General features: G+C 41.4%; 1 protein-coding gene across 2 annotated transcripts in view; it reads left to right on the top strand.

The window, feature by feature from the left end:
* The window catches only part of PDE4D (phosphodiesterase 4D), a 773,254-nt gene that overhangs the window by 64,377 nt on the left and 682,337 nt on the right, over nt 1–26,540 (top strand). The window lies entirely within an intron of this gene.

Genomic DNA, 26,540 nt, shown 5'->3' with positions numbered 1-26,540 from the left:
CCAGTCTGTTTAAATTGTAGTATAATACAGAATGATTTTAACTTATGTGTATATGTTGTAACTGGATAACTACGGGTTTTTTTGTTGGTTGTTTTTGTTGTGTGTGCGCGCTTTATTCAAAGGGTACTTTCGGGGGGAAAAGTTTTTAGTTATGGTACCCTGCTTTCTTAACTGAATAGACTTGTACTAAATGATACCAATATAGTTAAGTAACAGTGATATTACGGACCTAGCCAGTTCCCATTGAAGTAATTGACTTCAATGACAGCAGAACTGACTCCAGATTAACATGAAACCCAATCTTAGGAAAGTGACATCTTAGGAAACCCTAATTGCATCTTCCTTACTAGAAAGGAAAAGAAGCTTGTCATTGTAACATGGTTTGTTCAACAGGAGAGATAAAGACAAGTAACTACACAATTTCTGGTATCCTTGTGGACACACTATAATAGGGATATTGTAATGTTCTGATACCATGTAATATATACATACAATATATATTTATTTTTTTGGTTTACTTGCAGGGGTGTGTCCTGTAGGCAGTAGTTCTTAACCCACCTCACCCTCCAAACCCATGAACAAGTATGTCTACACAACAAAAAAGAAGTGTGTTCTTAACTTCTGTTAGCTCTGTTAAAATAGTAGTGATGGCACAGCAACTCCAGTTAGCAGCTCAAGTTCAATCTTAGGCTCCCCTGTAGGCTTTAGCTTGAGCTGCTAACCTGACTTAAAAGCCAACTAACTGTGTTTTCACTGCTATTTTAACCCAAGTTAGCTAATTCGGGTTCACTAACCTGAGTTAAGAATGCACGCTCTTTGGCAGTGTAAGCATATGTAAGCGGGGGAATAGTCCCGCTCTTGTGGGGAACTTTCCTGGCTTCTGCACTACCCCGGTGAAGTGGGCTAGTGAAAGGATCTGAGTCCTCACTCCCACTTCCTTTTCCCAGTGGCCTCCCTGCCCTTGAGGACTCCCCTTCCACTCTCCTGTCTGGCACAGTCCTCGTAACCCCAACAAGGCTGGGCCCAGGATTCCTGGGGGGCTCGACCCCCAACCCGCCTGTGCTCACCTAGGACAGGGGCTAGGGTGTCCCCACTCCAGGGTACTCTCTCTGCACTGGGCACTTCTCTGACCCACTGACCATTACATACAAGTTAAATCAAATGCAGTTATTTAATCAACAATTAATTTTAAAAAGAGTAAGGGAAAATGGGAAAGGTTAAAGGAAACACATCAACCCGCTCTGTGGCAGGGAACATCACAAACAGTGTCTCTGGAATGTGAGGGCAGTTCACAGTGTGTTCCTTGTAAGTCCCAGGCTGCCTTCTCAGGCCCTGGCTTTGCTGAAGGGATGCTGTGGGTTGGACACTTGCTCTGGTGGTGGCCACAAGCTCTCAAGCTCTAAGTGGTAGGACCCTTCTTCCTAGTGTCGCCCCCACCCTGTCAGGGTTACGATCCAAGCCTGGCCTGCAGAGCCTCTTGGCTGAGGTGTCTCCCTGTGCTGGGCCTGCTGCCCAGGATCCCCCTTGCCCTCCCCAGCTGCTCACCACACCCAGCTGCACCACTCCTCTGCACTGCTGTTGCTGCTGCTCTGCCTCCAGCTCCCTGGGCTGTTTCTTTGGCCCCTCTGGCTCTGGTTGCTGCAGCTCTGCTTCCAGGACAGGTCTGCTCTGCAGGCTGCTTCTGTGACTCTGTTCCCAGCACTGACCTGCTTTGTGGGCTGCTTTTCTGGCCCCTCTGGCTCTGGTTGCTGCAGTTCTCTGTTCCCAGGGCAAGTCTGCTCTCTCTGGGCTGTGCCTCTGGCTTTGGGGCTGCAGCTCTGCTCCCAGGACAGGGTCTGCTCTCTCTGGATCTGGCACGGCTCTGCTCCCCAGCTTAGCTCAGGCCCCTGCTTTCTCCTTAGCTTGGTCCCACTCTGTCTGACCCAGGCAAATCCAGTTCACACGGAGGACAGGACCTCCCTGGCCTCCTGACTCTGATTAGCCTGCCCACCCTGTCATTCAGGCTGACCTGGAGCATTGGCCTCTCCCCATTGTTCCCGAGGACTGTCAGTCTCAGGGTCCTGATTTCCCATCGACCCTTCCCTCTTTTAGTATTGGGAGATAGCCAACCAAAACACCCACACTGACTGTTAGTAAGGGGGCAACAGTCCCCTTACACATACCCAGAGAGATACTGAGCAGAGAGAATCAACCTTAGTGGTGGCATGCACATCTTTCAAAAGAAATGTATCCCAGATAAAAATAAGAATGTATAAAAAGATATAACTGCCCGTATGGACAGTTAAAGAGAACTCATAAGACCATCTGTAATAGTACTGTTGGGTGACTCAGGAATCTAATTGGTCTGGTTGCTTTTAAGTCTGAAATTAAATTTAGGTTATTAGAAAAAATGAGGTACCTGCCTCTTTAGATCTCAGCAATTTATAGAGTCCACAAGTGCCTTCTTAGTATTTTTAAGAGAACATACACTTGTGTACATATCATTTTTACAGAATGATGGTTTACTAGATAAGCCAATGGTTGAATTTTGTATTAGACTTTTTATCAGACAGACTGTTTTGCAAACACATTACTGTTTCACCGCCAGCCTGCCTGTAACCCTGGGTGTCATCTTCAACTCAGATCTCTCTTTTGGTCCTCATATCCAGGCTATGTCTAAATCTTGCAGATTCTTTCCACATAATATGTCCAAGATACAGCTTTTCATGTCTGTCCGCATAGTTAAAACTCTCATCCAGGCTCTCATCATCTCTCATCTTGATTACTCAACATCCTTTTCTTTGGCCTTGACAAATGCACCATTGCTCCACTCACATCCATTCAGAATGCTGCTGCAAAGAACATTGTCCTAGTGTGCCACTTTGACCAGTCACCCCTCTTTTTGCATCCGTCTACTGGCTCTCCCTTCTGTCTCATCAAACATAAGCTGCTTGTCTTCGCTTTCAAGGCTCTACACAGCTTACCCCCACCCTATCTACCATTTCTCCTTCACTATTGAGATGTTAACTCTATTTCGTGCTCTACTTGTTACATTCGCTTTCTCCGAAGTTGCCCCCCATTCTTGGGAGTAACTACCCACAAACTTCCACAAAGCTACTTTCCTCCTTCAAAACACTTTTCCATACTCTCCTTTTCCATGATGCATAATTCTTTACAAATCAAATTTAGATTAGATCTATTTAGTTCAGAATTTAAAAAAAAAATCTTATTGCTCCGAACATATTTAATGCAGCCAAAACAATTCAGCTGTAGCTTTTTGTTTTAGTTTTTTTTAAAAGATTAATCCAAATCTACTTTAGCTTGAGATTAATAGTAATGTTCCTTCCTTTCACAGGCTTTTTGACTCTAGTTCTTCATATCATCCACTAGAGGGAGTGCTCAAGCCTCTATTTCCACAAATTTTGTTGCAATTGGCTATGTCAAAGCTTGAGCACTTTTCAGTTATGTGCACTGCAGTTCACTTGAACTTGATTTTAATGCACATGGTACTTAACACTGTTGTTTTTTATGTATTTATGTCTATTTAACACTTCTAGATGAACATCTGCTTCTACATAATCAGCGGTACCAGGAATTAGTTTTTCAGTAACCACTCCCTCCAGTTCAAATGAAAAGGATGTCCCACCCTGGCCTTTGCAATTAGGCAGATGCAGTCATTGATTGATGCAGTCTGGTCTCCTTGTGACTTTATCTTATTTCATTGTAAGCCTTTCAGATGTGACAGTTGTACTTTTGGCAACATTTTCTGCCACTGGCTTACACCTTCAGTTCTTTCTCTCCCTGATCTCCCTTTGGATTAAGCATTTATCTTAGTCATTACCAGAATCCCAAAATAGTAATAAACCTCTTTGTGATGTCCATAACTAATGTGAGCTTAGTCAGTGTCATATTCTTCTTGGAAACTTTCCTGAACCCGTTTGATTTTTGAAACAAGATCAAAAAGAAAAGGAGTACTTGTGGCACCTTAGAGACTAACCAATTTATTTGAGCATCAGCTTTCAGTGAGCTATGCTCACTGAAAGCTTATGCTCAAATTGGTTAGTCTCTAAGGTGCCACAAGTACTCCTTTTCTTTTTGTGAATGCAGACTAACACGGCTGTTACTCTAAAACAAGATCAGTTACCTATGTGAATTCTTATCAGAGACTCTTTTAATTAAAAAGCTGTTAAGGTCTACTACCTTTCAAGATGTCATCCCCTTCTTCAACACACTCTCAGATCCTGTTCACTACTGGTTTCAGACAAAAAAAAAAAATTCAGTCCTCAGAATCACGCATACCTTGGCTCTGTTCCATTTTAAAAGACATTTCCTTAAATTCACCCTCTCTTCCTCTCATCTGTTTCTTCTGGCTATACCCTATCCTCGATTAAAAAAAATATATATATATACAGCCATATTCCTCATCTGAATGCCCATTTGTTTCAGCCTGCTGTGAGACCCATTCCCCTAAATTACAATTATATCTTCTTCAAACCCTTTCCCACCTAATCATGCTTCCCCCTACATTACTCTACTGGCCCATTTTCTGCATCTTGCCAAGATCCCTTGTACTACATCAGTGGTTTTCAAACTTTTTTTCTGGCGACCCAGTTGAAGAAAATTCAACAGAGCTGGGATTTGGGTTCGGGGGTGAAGACTGTGGGGAGGGGCTGGGAATGAGGGGCTCAGGGTGTGGGAGGGGGCTCAGGGCTGGGGCAGAGGGTTAGGGTGCGGGAGGGGGTCAGGGCTATGGGCTGGGGGTGCAGGCTCTGGGGTGGGGCCAGGGATGAGTGGTTTGGGATGCAGGAAGGGGCTCTGGGTTTGGGAGGGGCTCAGGGCTGGGGCAGGGGATTGGGGAGCAGGGTTGGGATGTGGGCTTACCTCCGGCAGCTCCCGGTCAGTGGTGCAGCCGGAGTGCAGAGGCAGGCTTCCCACCTGTCATGGCACCGTGGACTGCACTGTGCCCCAAAAGTGGCCAGCAGCAGGTCCAGCTCCTAGACAGAGGCGCTCAAGTGGCTCCACGGAGCTTTCACCTGAGGGGGCAGGAGCAGCATGCAGAGCCCTATGGTCCCCCTGCCTAGAAGCCGGACCCACTGCTGGCTGCTTCCGGGGCACAGTGCAGTGTCAGAACAGGTAGGCACTAGCCTGCCTTACCTGGCCAGCACTGCCAACAGAACTTCTAATGTCCCAGTCGGCAGTGGTGACCAGAGCCGCTAGGGTCTGAGCAAGGCGACCCAGTGCCTTACATGCCACGGGCCAGTACTGGGTTGCGGCCCGAACTTTGAAAAACACTGTAGTAGATGTTCTTCTACTTCCTCATACCTTAATCACTTTCCTTATCACTTTACCTGTCCTTACTCCAAATAAGACTGTCTCAGTCTTGAACAGATGATTCCTGCAAACCACAGGCTTCTGGCTGCATTGCCAAGATTCAGTGTCTGACCTTTTCCTCACCATTTTTCTCAAGTTCCTATGTTGTCAGAGCTGGAGGTCCCATGGGACAAATAGATCTAACATCAATAACTTGCATGAGTGTGTTTACATGGATTTAGAATAATAACGGATGGAGGTTTCCTGTGGAACAGGACAAAGGAACCAGCAAAGTGTCCCAGTAAGGGGCATGTTAAATGAGTACACACAGGGCTGAATTAAGGCAATCTGGTGCCTGGCATACACGGTTACATGGGAAACCCCACAGCACTGCCTGTGCACTATAGCCCTGCCAACCACTTGGTGTGATCATAGAATCACAGAATATTAGGGTTGGAAGAGCCCTTAGGAGGTCATCTAGTCCAACCCGCTGCTCAAAGCAGGACCAACACCAACTAAATTATCCCAGCCAGGGTTTTGTCAAGCCGGGCCTTAAAAATCTCTAAGGATGGAGATTCCACCACCTGCCTAGGTAACCCATTCCAGTGCTTCGCCACCCTCCTAGTGAAATAGTGTTTCCTTATATCCAACCTAGACCTCCCGCACTGCAACTTGAGACCATTGCTCCTTGTTCTGTCATCTGCCACCACTGAGAACAGCCATGCTCCATCCTCTTTGGAACCCCCCTTCAGGTAATTGAAGACTGCTATCAAATCCCCCCTCACTCTTCTCTTCTGCAGACTAAACAATCCCAGTTCCCTTAGCCTCTCCTCAAAAGTCATGTGTTCTAGTCCCCTGATCATTTTCATTGTCCTCCGCTGGACTCTCTCCAATTTGTCCACATCCTTTCTGTAGTGGGGAGGCCCAAAAACTGGACGCAATACGCCAGATGTGGCCTCACCAGGGCCGAATAGAGGGGAATAATCACTTCCCTTGCTCTCAGAGTAGCAGCCGTGTTAGTCTGTATTCACAAAAGGAAAAGGAGTACTAGTGGCACCTTAGAGACTAATAAATAAATTAACAAATAAATTGGTTAGTTTCTAAGGTGCCACTAGTACTCCTTTCCTTCGATCTGCTGGCAATGCTCCTACTCATGCAGCCCAATATGCCGTTAGCCTTCTTGGCAACAAGGGCACACTGCTGACTCATATCCAGCTTCTCATGCACTGTAATCCCCAGGTTCTTTTCTGCAGATGGAAGCAGAAAGACTCCCTGCCCCTCCCAGAAGCAGGGGTAATGGCAACAGGCCCCTTATTTCCGACTCTCTACTCCTGGATTGGAAGCAGCAAACTTTGTCCCCTCAAGAGCTGCAAGGACAGCATGGGGGAGCCGCACAATATTTTCCCCAGCAGTGTGTCTCTCTCTGCTTGGGCAGGTGAGTGGGCTGGTCTCACTGCCACTTTCTTTTGCCACACTCTACTTAGATGGGGCTGGCAGCACCCTGCCAGATCAGAGGATCTTGAAGTTAACAATCCATTGAGAGAGTATGTGGCAGCTCACCCCTCTCGGAGCTATCTTGTCATGCTGTCTACCAGCTCAGGCAGAAGACCCTACATCACCTATGCTCAGTTCATGTTTTCAAGCTTAACTTTGCAAGTATAAATTCTAGAAATTAAACATTAAAAATCAAATGAAATCTGAGATTCTGACCTCATCATGTAATTCTCAGAGCTGAGGCCCTAGGCACAGTGTTATAATGCTTATATCTAAATCCAGCCCTTGACACATTGATTCCCTAGGGGTCTCAAGTTATTGTCATTGCAGAGCTCTCAATCAGTATAAAGTAGCTTGTTCTCTAAATCCAGTAATACTGGAACACGAGCAGGAAACATCGGGATGGAATTTCAGCCTTATTTTGATATATAGGCCCTGCTTGTTCGGCAGCATTGGCTGAACCACCTCTTCAATCCTGTCTCTCGTACCTGCTCATACTGACTCTGCTCTCTGCCTGATCTCCAACTTTTCACTCAGGTTATCTCTGATTGTTCTTCCCATCCACCTTCACACACATGCACACACGCACTAATATTATTTCACTCCTAGGGTCTTTGTTTTCCTGCTGTATTATAGAGTGACATGATCAATGACTCATTCTTTGTCTGAGCAATCTTTTTCACTTCAAACGATGGAATAATCTGATTCCAAGAAAGGTAGTTCCTTTGCCTCTAGGTTTCTTATGTCTGCTGTATCTTCTCAAGGAAATATGCAGGGCAGGAAGCAACTTCTGAGCCCTGAAAGATAATGAATTCAAATTATTTTGGAGAGGATCCTTGGCCTGTGGATTGAAAAATGAGGGCAGAGGATAATCAGGGTATCAATAACATGGCTATCAAGTTGCAGAAACATCTTTAGAGTACTGCAGGATATCTGTGTTAAAGTCTACTCTTATTTAATTTTTTAATTTATGTTTTAGAAGAGGAAATAAGCAGCAAATTGATGAAATTAACAAATTGCATTATATAATTTGGAGAAATTGCAAATACATAGACATAATGCAGAAGGCTCTAACAACATGGGCAGAAGATAACAATGTGGGGAAATAATATCTGAAATACAGATATTCAGTGGGTTGGATAAACTTGGAAAGCAGCTATCATGGAACTGACAGTGGACAGTATATTAGATGTGAGTTAGCAGTGCAGTAAGGAACAAAAAGACCAATTCAAGTTTCAGTAGCTTATTACTACCATTTGATATTTTTATCATGCTGGTGCCCAAGAAGCAGTATCAGAGTTGTGGCCCAATTAGGCTAGAGACTATACAAACACACAGGAAGCCATGGCCTCCTTCTACACAGACCTTTCAGAAAATGCAAATGAGTGTAACCTAAAGGAAGAGAGGGGAGATGAGGGCAAATGGTAATAACTTTTGTTTGTATACATCCTTTCCATGAACATAACTTAATGTTTCTGGTCATATACTATTTTTTTCTGTCAGTTGCCCCACCTATCCATAATCACATAGAAAAGCTTCATGTCACAGAGCAGCAAGGTCCTCATCCTTTAATAAGGCTATGTTTTTGTTGCAGCTTGGAGTACTCTTAGCATCACATTGCTGGAAAGATGCTGACAGATGAAAGTTCACATGCAAGCAACAGGAATGATCAGATTGCTGTAGAAAATAGATGAGTGAAAGCACTATACTGTTTAGTAAAGTACAATTGATCTAAACTAACTAAGGCAGAGGGGCAGGGGAACACAAGTCTCCCCATATATTAAGGCTGTAAACAGCAATAAGGGAGAGGATTTATTTAGTGTGGTGTATTTTGGGGATGTTAAAAACAGGAAGAAGTTGGATAGAATTAACAATATCATGATAGAGTCTTGATAGTGAAGTCTATTAGGCTATGGAACAATCTCCCAAAAGAAGTGTTAGAAGCCCCATCACTTGGAATGTTTACACTAGATTGGACACAAGCCTTGCAAATTTGCTGCAGTGAAAAATCCTACACTGTCATGGAGATGGATTAGGTGACCTAATAGATCACTTTCTGCTCTAGTATAATCCTATGAAATGAAGTACCTGGGGGAGAGAATAAATCTCCATTTTAATGGCCTGAACTATGTTTATTTTGCTGATTGTCAAATGCATATTTTAATTGTATAGTGACACATTTCTGTATTTAACCTCACATTTTTTTTTTTGCATATGTAAGGCACTCATTTATAGATATTTCAGTTTGTTCAGGCAGTCCTCCAGGCCTAGAAATACAGATATCAGCTCTTTTCCCCAACCTCTCTAGACTTTCAATGTAATTTTCATTTCTGCAGGTGAGCTGAGAAGTAGACTGGCACAGCAACACTCATTGATCTATTTTTTCTCTCTATTTTTTGTCTGAGTGAGGGCTCTTGCATTAATATATTTGTTCTGAATATAGTGCCTACTTTTCAAAAGTATGTCCACAATCATGTGCGCAGAGATCAAGCCGGGCAGGTATGGTGTTTGCCTCCAAATTACGAGAGAAATCAATTGATACAAAAAATATTTTGGGGTGCATGGAGGAGGGGAAGAGGCACGGCTGCAGACACAAACGTGAACCAGAACTGCGTTGCTGGTTACAGCCTGTGCAGCAGATAGCAACAGCTTCATTTTTAAAAGTGCTCAGGCAATAGGAGGCTGACTATTGGAAGCAGGTAGAATTAAGGGCCACATCACACCCCTGGAGGATAAGATGACAAGAGGGTTCACAAAATGCTGAATTCCTGGCCGAACTAGGCCTGGTCAAGAAAAATTCATTTTCATGTCTGCCAAGACAAGTGGCCCTACAAATACAGTGACAGATAGGGCACACTGAAAAACAAAGATGAGGGAAAGGTAGTTATCTACTGCTCAGATAGAGTGCTGAAAAATGGGATTCCTTGAGAAGGGACCTGTATAAAGGATCAGCTGGTAGACCAAATAGCCAGTAAATTCATCCAGCATAACGACATATCCTATAACGCTGTGTACTATTGGCAAACCCGACAACAGTTTACATAGTTCTAATGAGCCAGTGAAGGGAAACTGGGATCAATTGCTTATCTGGTTCCAACAGTAAGAGACGCATTTTCTGGTGCAAACTCTGGATGTGCTCTGTTGAAAATGCCATGACCGGCACATTTTGGCAGTGACATTTCCACCATTCATTTATTTATTTTATTTATTATTCTCTTACTGTTAGTCACAGTCCGGCAGATGCTAGTCACAGTCTGGCAGATGGTACTTTGTTTTTTGATTTCTATAGGGATGTTGCTGATGGAGTGACTGAAGATCCTGGGTTAGTAAGAACAGGGTCACTATATAGTCCTAGTCTTGATGCTCAGGTAGCTGAGGTTTTGCAGTTGCTTCTATGTTCAGATTCTTAATGAATATGTTGTTACCAACTACATAGTTACATATTCTTAATGAATATGTTGTTACTAATTACAACTATGCAGGAACTGTAATTTCTGTTCTATGGGAGATTTTGTATTTCCAAAAAAATTTCCTTCCAAATTGGAAAAAAAAAAGTCAGAAATGCAAAATTTCCCATGAAATGGACATTTGTTGTAAAAAAAAAATCGGTTTTGGAAGAACCAAAATGGAAATTTTTCAAAAAATTCTGAGTAGGAAGCCAGTGATCCAGACAAACAGCTGGGAGCCAGTCTGCTAGCTAGCCAGTTGGTGAACGGGCTGGCAGAAACCTGGCCAGGCTGGCCCAGTGCCTGTCTACACTGCCAGATTTCCATTGAAACTTTTGACAAAATTGATATGTTCCCATGGAATATTTTGATTCTGCTAAATCAGGGTTTTACAGAAAATTATTCTGTCTGAAAATTTTTGAATATCTCTCTTAGTAACAGTTAATGGAGTCACTGGATTTCTGTCCCCACTCCTCACCCCCCACCCCCTGTTTCATATTATCCAGGCATCCACACTCAAGCTGCTGTAACACTATCCCCAATCAGTGGTTATATAAAAAGCTTCTCAAGCCACTCCTTTGATAGGGTAATATTAGTGGGCTTAGCACAATATATCTTGCACTTTATTTTTTTTCAAGAGCAATTTTTCCACCTCTCAAAACAGCCACACCCCATGACCTCCTTTAGGAGGAATTTTGAGATTGAATATTCCCAATTGCCACCTCTTTGTTTAAATTTCTGTAAACATGAGTTCTGTGTTTGTACAGCACTTACCACAACTGGTCCATGACTGGGTCTCCTAGGAATTACAATGATACAAATACATAATTACATTAATCATACTTTTTATTAAGTTGTAAGATTCTCTGTACACATAAGTATTTTGATGTGGGCTATTTTCACAGTCTGCTTTAATATCATCTGAGAATTCATGTGCCTTCTGTAGAGTGCCCTCTAAAAGAGAGTGTTTTCTTTGTTTACATTGGCCAAGGCCAAAGTTTAACTTCATTCTTGTTTCTACATTAATTTTGTAGTTAATTTTGGCTTCCAAATGTTTTTAATGCTAATGGTGTAATTTCTTAGATTTCTTTGTTAAAAATATTTTGTTACTAGTGTTTATCACTGAGGAGTATATTCTAGACTCCTTGAACACAGGGAGTTGCAGGAGTGAGCTTCATTACACACCTGTACCTGGCTTTAATTCCCATTTAATTTACTGCAGCTCTGAATTAGCATGCTAATGTATCCACTGTACTTATCTTAGTTTGCTTTGTATAATCCATTGAAGGAGAGCACTTCTAGAAATTCATGCCCATTTTGTATATTCAATACAAAAGACACCATCCTCTAAACCATTTCAGTATTGTGTTTTTGTTTTGTTTTATCTTGTTTTGGACTGTCAAGAATAGTGCATTTTGTATGTAACCCTTCTGCCAGGCCAAGTTGATAGCAGCAAGGGCCGGGTTCAATACACAGGGGCCTCCCTCTCATCAAAGCAAATGCAAAACTGGCTCGAGCCCCCACCCAGTGATGTGGGAAAATCTTACACACACCCCTGGGCGCCTCAAAGAGGCATTACTTCCCCTCTCGCCAGCACAGAGTCTTGGTGTAGCAGAGAATCTTTAATAACATGAGGTAAACGACATCAGCATTAAATTGGGAAAACACCACAACTAGTGTTCATGAACCAAACCATGAGCAAAGACCCACCCCAGCAAATTGGGCCATGTCCTTTCCCTTGCGTTCTTGAGTCCCACAACCCAGCCGTCTCTTGAGTCCAAAAATCACCCAAAGTCCAAAAAGTCCAGCCCCAGAGTTCAAAAGTTCATCTGCAGAGTGTTACTCCCCAGTCTGGGTTAAAATGTGCATGTGGGGGGAGGAGGGGAAGAGGTAAGGGGCACCTTACGTGACCTGAAGCTGACTGCTCCACAGGGCTCCGCTCCGCTCGCCATCTCACGAACGGCTCCCCCCTACTTGGCACAGTGCTCAGTGATTTCAGCTCTTAATAATTTTAGCTCTTTAGTGATTTCAGCTTGCAGTAGTGGGAGCCTTAGTGCTGCTGCACCATAAGGCCAAAGTGAATTCAGCACAGTACCTGTAGCTAGGCTGTTAATAGACCCAAAATTAGCTCTGACATTCTACAGTGGAGAGCAACAGAGGTGCAATTGATGTTTCAGGCCCTCACAAAGGAGTCCCACACCACCAGGTACTAATACCTGTCTCAAGCCTCTCTCAATTCACAGAGTTTTGAAACCCATGTCCCTTGCCTAGCAAGTGCTACTTAGTTGATGGTGAGTCCCTCCATCATACAAAAGGCCAAGTACAGTTCCACTGTCCTTGATTCCCATAATCAGGGTAATAACAATTTATTCTTCCTGCCCCAATAACAGAGACACTGGGGATCCCACAGCAGCCAAAGTGACCATTTGGGCAGCTATGGCCTCATTCTAGGCGGGGTGGGTGTGCCTATGCAAATGAGATCAGCCCCTGAAGTTCTTTTTCACACTTGCCACACCTCACCACCAGATGTCAGGATGGAGCTCATCCTGACTCTGCTTACATGTATAATACAGACTATTTTGATAATTAAGGAGTAGTAGTATATATGCTTGAGGAACCTCCTACTAGACTGCATTTATTTCATTTTCTGAAGGTGTATCTCCCTAGCAACAAACTAGTAGCAGAAGTCAGGGCTAATGGCACAGGAATCTTTCCTCCATATTGGGATCAAGTTCTTATCCTACAATGAGTTGAGAACATGCTTCAGATTTCTCAGTATAGCAGAGCCCTCAGCACAGAAGATGTGCCTTTGGCCAGCAGGGATTTATCTATGTGAAGGTGATGTTTACTGTGTCTTGAACACAGTGACAGCATTAATAACTGCATACTTATCATGGATTTAGTATGATGCCTTTGTAAATTTACTGTGAAATCATAAAATAACTCTTTTGAAACCATTGATCACAGATCAGTGAATAATGTTACAATTGTTTTCATATGCACCAGTGTTATGGTCACTATCTATTACACTAGGTTGGAGGAAGAGAAGGTGCACAAGAATCAGCTGAAACATCTAACGTAGTTCACTGAAATAATACATTAAGAAATAAGTAGTGTAAGAAAGTTAATGATCAGTAATCAGATGAACAAATGCCATTTCATTACAAATCACTCATTTATATTTCAAAAAGCCCAGGAGTACTTAGTCTCTAAGGTGCCACAAGTACTCCTGTTCTTTTTGCGGATACAGACTAACACGGCTGCTACTCTGAAACCAACCATTTACATTTCAGTTAAAGTTTTGCTTCTTCAATATATTTCCACCTATGTGGTTGATTCAGCATACTTCGTAATTATAAACAAAATAAAGATTTGTGAATATATAAAATATCTTCATAAATGTCTGCTATTAGAAGATCTTCAAGTATGTTTTCAGGATATTAGACCATCTTTCCTTTAATCTGTGTTGAACACTTTTAGAGAGTTGTCCATTGAATTCATTAAAAAAAAAACCATGCACCTCCTCAGTTTAAATTCTAGTAATGATTTAAAACTGATAATCCTTTTATGGCATGTAGTAAAGCTGAAGAACTTATACACAGTTTTTTGTAAGTGTTTTATTTGCTGCAATCCTCCTCCTATATGTATCAGCATTTGCTTTTCATCTTCTATCTTTTGGGGTATCTTTGTGGTGTCTGTAGCTATGAAATTGCCCTTCCTTTTGTTTGCTATGTGTCTCAGCATTAAATTTCAAGCACTTTCCTTGTGTGTAGAGTTCAGTGTAGACTGTGAGAGGAGAAATATACTCTGTTCTCTCATGGAGACTGTCATGGGGTCTCCAATTCACATAAGGCTTGAAAGGTTTAAGGTGGCCAGGAAGGCCAAATAACGCCTCATGTTGCACTTGGAGCAGAAGTCAGGGCACAGGGGTTGATTAAACGAGGCTCAGCTGGGCAGGAATAGGAGGGTCCTGTATAAAGCCCAGAAGCTGAGACTCCTCTGTAGTCAGTCCCTGAGAGAGGGAGCTGGGGATCTGCCAGACCCAGAAAGTGGGGAAGCCAGGAAGGTAGGAGCAGGCTCAGAGGGAAAGCAGCAAAGGATAGGCATTCAGACCATGGCTGCTGATTCGAGGATTCCTAAGCTGGATCCTGTAGTACAGGGAAGGTCTGGGTTCCCCTACTAGCCAGTGGGGATGTGGCACCAACCAGGCAGAGCAATCTAAATGCATATAGATTCCATCTCTTTGGTGGTAAAGAGAAATAAAGACAAAAGTCTGGCTCTTCTAAATACTGGGCTCTATCTGTATCTAGTAAGAAGATGGTCTGATGGAAACTGTAGATTGGTGCTGTCCTATGGCATTACTTCATGGCCTGAGGTAGCCCTGCAGATACACTATACTCAATTCTTTCTTCATTATTTGTAATGAATTACTCTCAGGCTGGAGTACTTAAACAAGATTTCTCACTTTGTGGGGCCTGATTTTCCTAGTCTTTTCCCCAAAACACACTTTTAGCCATCAGGTCCCACCCTTCTCCTGTCTTCAGTAGTGACACACTTCTCCTTCTTGGGACCTCTGTCCAACTGATCAGGCCTCTCCTCCTGGGCTCAGGAGTCCCACAGTCCTCCTCCTTAGGCTCTTCATTAATTCAAGCTAGATGAAGCATTAAGACCAGCTTCTCCTTCAGCTGGTTCCTCACCTACTATTTGTAGTTCAGTCCCTTCCCTTCCATCGCTGAGAGAAGTTGGTGAGTAGTGACCTTCCCCTTCTAGTATGCCTCCTGTTGTGAAAGAACAGACAGAATATATACAGCCTTCTTTCCCATAGCTTGTCCCAGTTGGCTGGGGAGAGGAGAGTCTTGACCCCAACTTGCACTATAAGGCTCCTATCCCAAGGCCCTTAATGAAATAGTAGCCCGAGTTTTCCCTAAGCATTAACTATATTCCTCTTCAAACATCTTCCTCTTTATTAATACCTTCCTATGCCATTCTCCATGTTTTGGCTTCTCTAAGGGTATATCTACACTGCAATTAGACACCCATGGTTGGCCTGGGCCAGCTGACTCTGGCTTGTGGGGCTTGGGCTAAGGGGCTGTTTAATTGCAGTGTAGACGCGCGGGCTGGAGCTAAGAGGGTCGCAGAGCTTGAGCTGCCCCCTGAGCCTAAACATCTACACCGCTATTAAACAGCCCCTTAGCCTGAGTCCCCCAAGCCTGAGTCAACTGGCATGGGCCAGCCGTGGGTGTCTAATTGCAGTATTGACAACCCCAGAAGTCAGAGGAAACTTTAAAGGATACACCCTGGAACAGGTGTTGCCTGACCCTACTACTTTAAAGGGGAGAGTCACCCTGTTACAGTAATGCAGATAAAATGTAGAACTGTAAAATGTAGAAAGTCCATAAAAAGAAAAGGAATACTTGTGGCACCTTAGAGACTAACAAATTTATTTGAGCATAAGCTTCCGTGAGCTACAGCTCACTTCATCAGATGCATGCAGTGGAAAATACAGTGGGGAGATTTTATATACACAGAGAACATGAAACAATGGGTCTTACCATACACACTGTAACAAGAGTTACATAAAGTTGCTGCTAACAGAAAAATTATTCTGTTGCTCTAAAACATTAAATCTGCAAAGTCAAGAACTAAAAAGTTAGGAAATGCCAGAACTGAAGTTGCTCATGCAATCTAAATTTGTCCCTTTGTGTGTGTGCACTGTGATAGCAGATAGCCCAGCATTGCATAGGAAGTCTGTGGCAGAGCCAGGAATAGAAGTTAAGTTTCCTGCATTCCAGTCCCGTGCCTTAAAAATAAAAGAAAAAGTGACCATTTTAAATGTCATGTTCCCCCCTGAAAATTATGTAAACAAAAGTTCTGGTCCTGCAACTGGATCTGTGTGGTAAACCCTTGAACTTATGCAGAATCCCACTGATTTCAATGGGTCTTTGCACGGGGGCAGAAATCCCTCATGGATTTGTTTCCAGCATCATGGTCTAAAATGAAAACTCAGGCCCATTAGTCCAAATTTAGTTGATACCATTACAGTAGGGAAGAAAGTGGCTTTTGGGAAGGAGAAATAATAAATGTTGTCCAACTAGTAGAGAGAAGATGTTTATAGCCCTATTTTCATTTCATTTTATTTTATTGTATTTTCATTTATGTTGTTAGGAATTGGTTTTGTAGTAGGATTCATTGTTCAACCCCCTTCAAAACACTCTATTAAACACCATTTAATGTTTTTTGGCTTTTTAAAAATATATACTCTGATAGAAATAAGATTTCATCTTTGTCTCACAACACACTCAGACTAATATTATACATACATATACTAATCAGTATCTTTTACACTTGCATAGACCATGTAAGTGCTCCCTTTTTACTACGTGATACAAAAACACACTGTGTTCTATTATCCATTTGTAAGTAGTGGTATGGCTGTGGGTGCCTTTACCTGAGAATTGTCCTCTTTTTGAGCAGTATGAATAATAAAAACAGTAAAGCTAAATCTACCAATCCAATGAAATGGAGTTAATTTGGAGAGTAACTGGGAGTGCCAAGTACCCCTTTCAAAGTATACAATATGGCCTGAAATTGAATTCCCCTCTCATGCAAAACATTTAATCTCTTATTTTACTCTACAGACATCAGACTATTAACAGACCCATACTTTTTTAGTTTATTACAATTTCCATGACATAATCTGACTGACTACACAAAGCCTAATCACAAAAGCAGGCGTTGTCCATAGCAACAATAGCAGCATTACTGACTAAACCACAAAGTAGTCTTCTCCCTTGCAAGCCAACCTTTGGATTATCTTTGCCCACCCAAAGAATAGAAGTTTTGTCTTATATTCACATGAAAAAACCCCACACCTGTGGTATTTTCTACATGCTCTTTACCAGTTTCCCATAAAATAAAATGTTCACTTTTTAATTGCAGGAGATAGCCTGCTTTTGTATATAAGACAGTAGCCTAGGCTCCAAAAAGAAAATGTGTTAAAATTAAACTTAAAATTAGAAACCAAGATGGTAAAATCTTACTGTAAATCAAATGTTCCACATTTTTTATCACATTTGTTTGGATTGGATTGAGTAGCATTTTCTTGTTGCAATTAAAACGTGTTAATAAACTACAAATGCCAAACATATACTATACTGTAAAGATCTGACATAATTTTTCTTTGATCTTTCAAAAAAATTCAGCTTTGTACATTGTAACTTGAGGAAAAATTGACCTTGTTGTTGTTGTTATTTCTAAGGAGCTGTTTTGAAATGTTAAAGTAAAAAATAGAATTGTCCATTCAGCTGAATATCATCTGATTTAAGAGCCTATACACTTTTGAATTTCTTTTTTAAAAAAGAGAGACTGCTGCATCAAGTTTTGGCCCATTCTGTTCCCCACAGCCTTTTGCACATTGAGTGGCAGGGTGCTTATGGTTTTCATTACTATTTTGCAGAGCCAATCATGTAATGCCTTCCTCACTTAAGCATCCTATTCATGTGATTAATCCCACTGATTTAAATGGAACAACTTGCATGATTAAGGGGTTGAAGGATCAGGCCCTGGATTTATATTTGAGCCAAAGGTGCTCTTTTAATTTGTATATTCACAGTGTAGACCCTGATCCTTCTCGATGTGAAACTAGTGGATGTAGGATCAGGCCCATTATCTCAACTCTATTGCTCCTGGATGTTCTATAACCTGGTTGTAAAGGCCTCAGTAAAGAGGTTTGTTTCCCCTCTAATATATTAATTTTGTAGCTTGTTACTTTTTATGACTCTCTTATCTTAAACTACTGTTGTACCACAGAATAGCTGAGAATAGTCATCACATGCTTCCTTAATCTAAATCTTTATTCCTTCCATACATTCTTCTATGTGTAGTACTTATCATGTGGTATGCTCAAATAAATGATTTGGGATGACTTTTTTAATTAGACACACTAAAGTCCATGTTGTAATGTTTTTTTTAGGCATTTACTTTTTTCCTAATTTGTGTTGGACCTGTAGTTTGGAGTTTCCTCCTATCAGACAAGAATGCCTTTTAAACAGTGAAGCACAAAATTGCACACATGAAAAACAGAACTGTTTTCTTACATGTCATGTGCAATGAAAAATATTAAGAGATTTGTGCTGCCCCATTTGGCTGTCATAAATTTTCAGTATGCAGTGCAGCTGTCAGTCCCATGATATTAGAGAGGCAAAGCGAATGAGTTGTAGCACGAAAGTTTGTCTCTCACCAGCAGAAGTTGGTCCAATAAAAGATATTACCTCACCCGCCTTGTCTTCTAAAATTTTCAGTGCACTGGAGAAAATTGTTCTCATGATGGCAAGAAAATCATTTCCCTTTTGTGAGGGCTAATCCAATTTTCATAGGCATCAATAAGAAGTTGGATTAGGCTCTATTTTTGAATGTATTTAGGTACCTAAAGATGCAGATAGGTGCTTTTGAAAATCCCACTAGGCACCTAACTGCATATTTGAGTGTCTAAATACCTTTGAAAATGTGGTCCTAGGTCTGTTAGAATCCACATGCATGTTTTAATACATGGCCATGTCCCTAGGCCCATCAATTTATTGTGCTTAGGTGGGCAATAGATTATTGATTGAAAATGCCAGAGTACAACTGTGCTTGTGATTGGGTGTGCAATCACCTGTTCTTGTCTATTTCTTTTCCTTGAAAATATAGCTCTCAATGTCTGTCTGCCTGAGACTGGTCTATGGAAAATTGTTACCTAATTTGAAAACTATCAGTAATTTAGTTATTTCTGTAATTTTAGTAATTTAAAATGTCCTTTTTTTATACACTGGTTCTGCTGATGCCAAAGATATAACAGATCTCAAAAGGCTTCACTTGTGAAATAAAAATAGTACAATAGACTCTGTGCTGCAATTCCGTGACATTTTCTGAATCAGTTGAGGGAAGTGTGCAACCATTCCCTCCATGCTTATCTCCAAGTACATGCCCACCAATTTTAGTCCCCACATGATCTTCCTTTGAAACTGTTTAGTCACCTACTGCAGCTCAGTGCCACTCTTTCCCACAGTCTCCACTGTAGGGGGGATGTGGCTTCTAGAAAGGATGTGTAGCTAGTCAGTGCTGCTACTGCACTTGGGCAATCCTTGACGACTACTACCACAATTCCTTGAGGCTGTAGAGATTACAGCAGAGAGGTGGGAAGGGGCAGGTATGGAGTCTTGGGTGGAGTGTGGGCAGGGTCAGGGACAGAGTGGGGCCTTGGGGGAAGAGGTGTTGTGAGGGCAGGGCTGGGGGTGGAGTGGGGGTGGGAAGAAGTGGGCGGGGCCTGGGACAGAATGGGAGCAGGAAGAGGAGGGGCAGAGGTGGGGGCTTGAAGGAAGAGGTGGAGTGGGAGTGGGGTCTGGGGTAGAGCAGGGGTCAGGAACTCCCCAGGTAGAGAGGAATTTGTCGCCTCTGTAAAATGGTTGATAACTAGTTCACTAGACTGGCTAGATGCAAGCAATTATTCTTTTAACACATTCTGGACACTACCAGAAAAAACTAAAAAATAAATACTGCTTTCAGTTCATTTTATCCCTAGTTAATTGTTTCTTTTTGTCTGTTTTTCTTACTCCCGTACTATGCTCCTCCAGTTTAAAACCAGGTATCATGGAATCCTCTACAGCCTTGAATCTCTCCCTCATCCAGAAGTTTGACAGTCCCCATTTACAGAGCATTGCTAGAATGCTGCAGTGAGAATACATGCTTCAGGAAATGGAAACATGATATAGTATCCATTTTTCACCAGTTTCACTGGCTTTCAAGATTCTCCTGATCTTCTCTCCGCTTAGGCCAGGTCTACGCTAAGAAGTTAAGTTGACCCAGCTATGTCACTTAGGGAAGTGAAAAATCCATACCCCGAGTGAGTTAGTTAAGCAGACCTAACCCCCAGTGTAGACAGTAATAGGTTGACAGAAGAATTCTTCCATCATCCTAGCTACCACCTCTCATGGAGGTGGATTAACTATGCCAATGGGATAACCCCTCCCATTGCTGTAGGAGTGTCTACATGTGAAGCACTACAGTGTGGCACAGCTGCAGCACTACAGTTGTGCCCTGTCATGTTTCAAGAGTGGACAAGTCTTTCTGCTGTATCTCTGTTACTCCATACCCCTCTCAACTTTTCCAGTCTTGGAATATTGGTCTCTTCTCTGCAAATATCCATATCCCACGGGGAGGGAGGGTTCCCTCTTTCACTTTTGCAGTCCTTTCTATCTGAAATTGTCTGGCCCCCTCAAGCCACTGAGTCACTTTTCCTGTTCATATTTTGCTTTACAAGTCTTCCTTTTCTCCTTAGTTTGTAGATGACTGACCGTTCTCAGGCTATGCAGGACTGCGAGTCACCTTGTTACCCCATACCACCAGTGAGAAGGAGTCTTGCTTGTGCTTAGCTGACATCAGTCTGTTAGACACTAAAACATTCTTATCTGGGCTATGCCAGTCCTTCCTTTGCCCTTACTAGCAATAGGTGCACCTCCGTCCCAGAGTCCCTTTGAAATATTCTCCTGTGATATCCAACCCCTGATATTGACTACTCACAGAAATACTAGGTCTGCTGTCCTATGCCAGCCCTTCCTTTGCCCTCCCCTTACCTTCTCAGGACCTGCACTTGGCTTCACATTATAGCACCTCTATATATTTATAGTGAAAACAAAAATAAGTTTATCAATGATTCAAGACATGAGGTAGAATATTGGAAACAAATGGTTACATATAAAACAAAAGCATAACATGCTTTCTAGAGACTAAACTTAACTTTGTATGAGATAAAACTTCTTTAGTCAGGTGGTTAACCTGTTAGTTTTCTTCAGCTTTTTCAACAAGGTTGGCTAAGATCCCATTTTCATGAATGTAAAATATTTACTTCCTAGGTGCAAGACCATGGGGCCTTTGCCTTATAGATATACCCCCCAAAGTTAATTGTTTTGGCACACAGCCAGGATAACCCTCATGGCTTCTTTTTTTCCTGTGTGCTGGTTCTCTGTTGACTTCACATCTGTTTGTTAGCTTTGTATGTAAATAGGCATCCATTGTGTTAGCTTACAATGCTTAATTAACATCCTGACAGAGAGAGAGAGATGAATAAACATCTCTTGTCTGACAGAACCTTTTTTTCACAGCTACTCATGACTAATACTGAAACAGACTCTAAAAACCTATTTTCAGTGTATATATACATAACTCCTTACATTATATCTGTACACGTTTCACAATGATATCAATAACCAGTGTGACACAGGCTTTCATCTGAGACCACACATGACATTTTTTGGTAAACTAGAATGTACATACCAGACTCATGATATTTCTATAACCGCCCTGGCAGTTGGCATTAAGGGGGTCTTAGGACACAATGACCTTATCCACAAAGGATATTGTGGCACTTTTTTTAAGGGATACTATGTTAATAAATAGTCTTGTATTTTGATATATGTAATTATATAATAAAATAATTTCACCATAATCATATATGCAAAGTAGTTTGTACCTAGACACTGCATTTTCATGTTTGTTTAGCCTGTTAGTATATTTAATCTACTTCTGCTTTTTATCTTATCGAATTGTGTTTGTACTTTGAATCTGTTAGAACAGACAGACATAGCAGAGACGGCTATGGTTGTTTCTGCTTTTCATATTTAATACAGAAATCTGAGACTGTCAGCCTTTAACATCTTATTACTTTGTTTAGCATAATCAACATCTTCGGAAAGTAAAGATTATGTCAATTTCATAAACGTTGAATGTTTGATTTTCATTTTATATTTGTAAATGGTAGGTGGAGTATGAGTATTATTTGCTGGTAGTTATCTCTAGATTTTCAGCAATGCTTTTGTAAAGAGATTCTAGTTCCCTGCTGCGGGGCCAGAACCAAAGGCTAAAAAATGGAATGGAACAGTACAGTGTTAAAAGATCAAAATAGTAGCCCGCAGTATATTTGTATGCCTGGTGAGCGGGAAAGGGTACCTTCATGTTATAAAGTAAGCAACAGGGCACAATCGGTATTAGAGCAAAAGGAAACAAGAAATGTGCACACAAATAAAAAACACTTACAGTTTAACAAATTTTGCTTTAATCCAGCTAGTGGTTTAATCACTTGAGCTTTGCATGTGGTGTGTGAGTGAACTAGAAGCAAAGATGAAATCTAGCTTGCTGTAATATCTAGTTTTGACATAAGGCCTACCTATGCAGCTGTTATCAAAATAAAACTTGAACATTAGGTTTGTGTTCAGTCTATACATTGCTTAGACATATGCTATATTAGTTTGTTCCTAAAAGCAGTACCAATATTGTCCTCTGAATATGTGATATGCATATATTTCATGTTAAACTATGCTGTCTAGAAAAAATAATTATTTTCTTCGGATAAGCTTAATAGGTTACCTTCAACAACCTCCTTCCATTCTTAGTGGTTAGAGATGGACCAGCAGATTAACTCATCAGTCAAAAAGCAGTCACACCAACAACTAAATATCTTTATGCTTAAATTATTGATTATGTTGACTGGAACTGCTGCAGCAGTTCTAGTGTCATTCCCACCTATGCATTAGAAAAGATTAGATTTTGATGTTAAACTATCAAGTCATGAGGCCTGCTTAACCATATTCAAAGAAGTGGTCGGCATTCCTTTCTGGTTTTGGCAGGTTGTGGGAATCCAGACCTACAATGTTTATAGTAGGAAAATCAGAAATGTGTCTGTTCAGAGAGACCCAAATAGCACTGCTTATCAGTTAATCATGTTTATTTTCATAGGCAGATGGAAATTATTTAGAGCGCATATCTCCATCATACTACCATTTTTAAATAAACTGTATGTAGCTTAGGAGAGATGAATGATTTGCCCCTCCCTATTGTGTAGTTTGCTTGTAAAGGTTTATACTGTGGGAGGAGAAAGGTGCTGTATAAGTCACTTTGCAAGATTCCTTCCCTCCTCCTCCAATCTAGAGTAAACAGTCTCTGTTTAAACTGCTGTGTGCTTATGGTGTAGCATTAGAAATAGCTGTTTTTCAAGTTAAACCTTGACTTTTTGTTACAATGGGGACCACTTGCATTTGTAGCCTTAGAGTAAACCTTTTCATTTAACTTCATGAGAGTGAATTAGTTTGAGAGTTTTCATTGTATGTAGACAGGTTTCAGAGTAGCAGCTGTGTTAGTCTGTATTCGCAAAAAGAAATGAGTACTAGTGGCACCTTAGAGACTAACCAATTTATTTGAGCATAAGCTTAAGTGAGCTGTAGCTCACCAACGCTTATGCTCAAATAAATTGATTAGTCTCTAAGGTGCCACTAGTACTCTTTTTCTTTCATTGTATGTATAAACCCTGGGCATTGACATCAATCAGTGAAGATAAGGTTTGTTTGTTCAACAGATTCTTAAAACTCTTGGATTGTGAAGACAGCTTTATAAAGGTTGATGGTGTTGGACTGCAATTTACAAAGTATACAAGTCCAAAATATATTAATAAATGTCAGACATATATGCACTTTAATTGGTCAAAACCAATAAAACTGAATATGTTAAAACTACCTGTCATATATGCTTTGTAATTTTTTTTTTAAATCACATTGCTGTTTCCTCCAAGCTTTCTCTTTTGGTGAGGGAGGAGAGGATAAATCTTTATGGGAAGTTGTTAGAGTCGCTAGAAAACCAAAGTTCAGAAAGATAACTTCCTGTCCCAGTGTGGAAAAAGCATTTCAATAGCTATTCGTCCTGGACTTTGACACTGTATAATGATCGAACTTTCATTTTTCCTAACTTCCGTTAAAAACAAAGGGCCTTATTGTGCTGCTATTCATACACTGGCATTTCTTTAATGTGTGGCAAGGCTACAGTATGCCCATTATACAGTGTATTGAGATAGTAGTGGTTGCTATGTTGACTAATTTTAAGAGCATTATTTCAAATAATGGAAATAAGGCTACCGGTATGTAAGCCTAATTATTTTTGTAAGATCATACTAATTGAAGTGTGATCCTTTGTTTATTGAAGTAAATGACAACAGTCCTATTGACTTCAGTGGTGCAAGATCTGGCCCCAAATAGGGCAGTCTGTCCAGTCCTATGAGACCATTTCTGCTTTCTTGAAAATGCTTTAGTGTGAGCACAAGAGTACCTGGATTTTCATACATAAACTCGGCTGTTTGGAAAAATGATCAGGCTTATGTAGAGTCATTATCAGCTTTTTATAAACAAAGGAAGGAGGGATTAGGGAAAAGTAGTCTTCTTATCCTTTACAAAGCCTGTTTCATAATTTTTACTCTTTTCTCACATACCTTTTGAGGAGCTATGCTGAAGCCATCATGCTTCTAGCAGAGGAGGCTTGGAAGACTTTGCTGTTGAGTGCTAAGTCTCTTTTGCAACTCAGTTTTGCCTTTGCAGGATTTCATGTGCCATCTAGAAACTAGGACAGAGAACAGAAACTTCCTCTCCAACATAGCAGTGCACTCACTATCACTTAGCCCTTGGGCAAGCCTGACTACCATATTGAAAGCATGGTCACCATGTGGATGTGTGGTGGGGTATACAAACCATATACAGTACCAAGCAAGAAGGTGTTAAAGAGCAGCTTTGGGATGAGGTAGCCCTGGCCCATTGCACCTGGGGGGCATATCAATCTTAGTAGAGGAGCCTTAAGAAGGGAGAAGCTCATTTCAGAAGGGCCAAGCTTGGAGAAGATCATGGCAGAAAGACAAGCTAGCTTAGGTTGGCTGAATTTGGGCAGCTGGAGGATCCAGATAGGACAGAGAAGTTGCTAGTCTTTATTTCTTTTCCGTTCCTCTGTTACTTTGAGGACTGAGTTTAGGGGCTGGGCCCTGAGACAGACCTCTGCTGAGAATATAATCCCCTGGCACTGAGAACTTGGATCCATTGTAGGAAGTAGCTCCAAAGAAGGAGCAAGAGCTCTGACAAAACAGCCAGTTGCCACAAGTGTCCCAGGGCTGGAACCCAGAGTAGAGGGAGGTACTGAGTTCCCCCCATCGCCTCAACGTGAGGACAAGCTGGAAAACCCCAGACAGAAGGGGCCAGAAGGATTATTGGGCCTAGACCAGGACAATCAACCTGGTATGAGGGCCTGGAACTATTGGGTGGAAACCCTGTTTTACCCTGGAAGAGGTGAGATAAAAGATGACCCTCCTTGAGGGCCAGGTCACAAGGACCTGGCTGGGAGGATGTCATTAAGCATTTTAATAGATCTGGGCAGCAGGAGTACGAGAATGAAATTCCACAATGCTTCACTTGGCCACAAGGTGGCTCACCAGTTGGTGAGTAACTTTGCCAGGGGACCTTTATAATTAAATGCTTTCTCCCCTGAGAGCTTGAATGCAAGGTAATGTAACTTAATGGGAGAAGCATATTGCAGTGATATAATATGCATATAACACTCTGCCACTCAGGAGACCTCTTGTATCTTGGTGACATTCTAGTACACAGGGAGTGTTCATTTTAAAAGAAACGGGGTGTTTGTTTCTGTGACCTGAAAGTAGGACATGTACCAAATTTAAATCAATAAGGGCTCTGATTCCAGTTCTGGCATTGTCTGCTGTGGGTCATCATGTCAGTCTCAGAAAAAGTGTATGATGTTTATAAAGAGTACTTTAGCTATTCAGGGAGAGAGGATTGAGCTTAATTTGAAAACAATACCCTCAGCACTGACTGAGGGAGGATTTGCAAGATCAGAAGAAAAATACAGCAGCACAGTGCCTTGTATAATTCCCAAAAGGAAAGCTGATCTTTTCTTCAGAATGAAATTCAATAGTAGTGTTACTGGAAAGGAATAAATAATGACCACTTTTATCATATGTTAAGAATTCACTTATAAAGACTGTATTGCATAATAGGGCAATTTTCAGCACTCACTAACTGTGCAAAGGAATAGGAATTATCTTCCAGATTAAGTAGTTGTGGGGACATAGGAAGATGTATTGACCTGTTAATTTAGAACACCTAATTAAACAGTTCTTGTGGCAATCATAGCCTGTTTTGTGTGTGTGTATAGGACAAAGCCATTTCACTTTCTTTTGTATTATTGAAGATGAACATATTCTTCTTTCTTGCGGTCTTGTTTAGGTAACCGATTGTGGTGTAGAAGATCAGTGGACTTTTTTTTAATATTTATTTTGTCCTGTTGCTTGTTTGTTACCTTAAAAATGTTTTGCAATTTTCTTCTGTGAGTGATTGGATTGCAAAGGTAAACATTGTAGATGAGGGTGGAGGGGAGGAGGAAGATGTTCAGCATTCACCCACCTCCCCTTTCAGCCTATTTTAAAATTCAGGAATGAGCAAACGGAAAGAATAG

This window comes from Lepidochelys kempii, chromosome 5, assembly GCF_965140285.1.
Source record: "Lepidochelys kempii isolate rLepKem1 chromosome 5, rLepKem1.hap1, whole genome shotgun sequence".
NCBI lineage: Eukaryota > Metazoa > Chordata > Testudines > Cheloniidae > Lepidochelys > Lepidochelys kempii.
The sequence above is the reverse complement of the archived record's forward strand: the minus strand, read 5'-3'. Positions and strand labels throughout refer to the sequence as shown.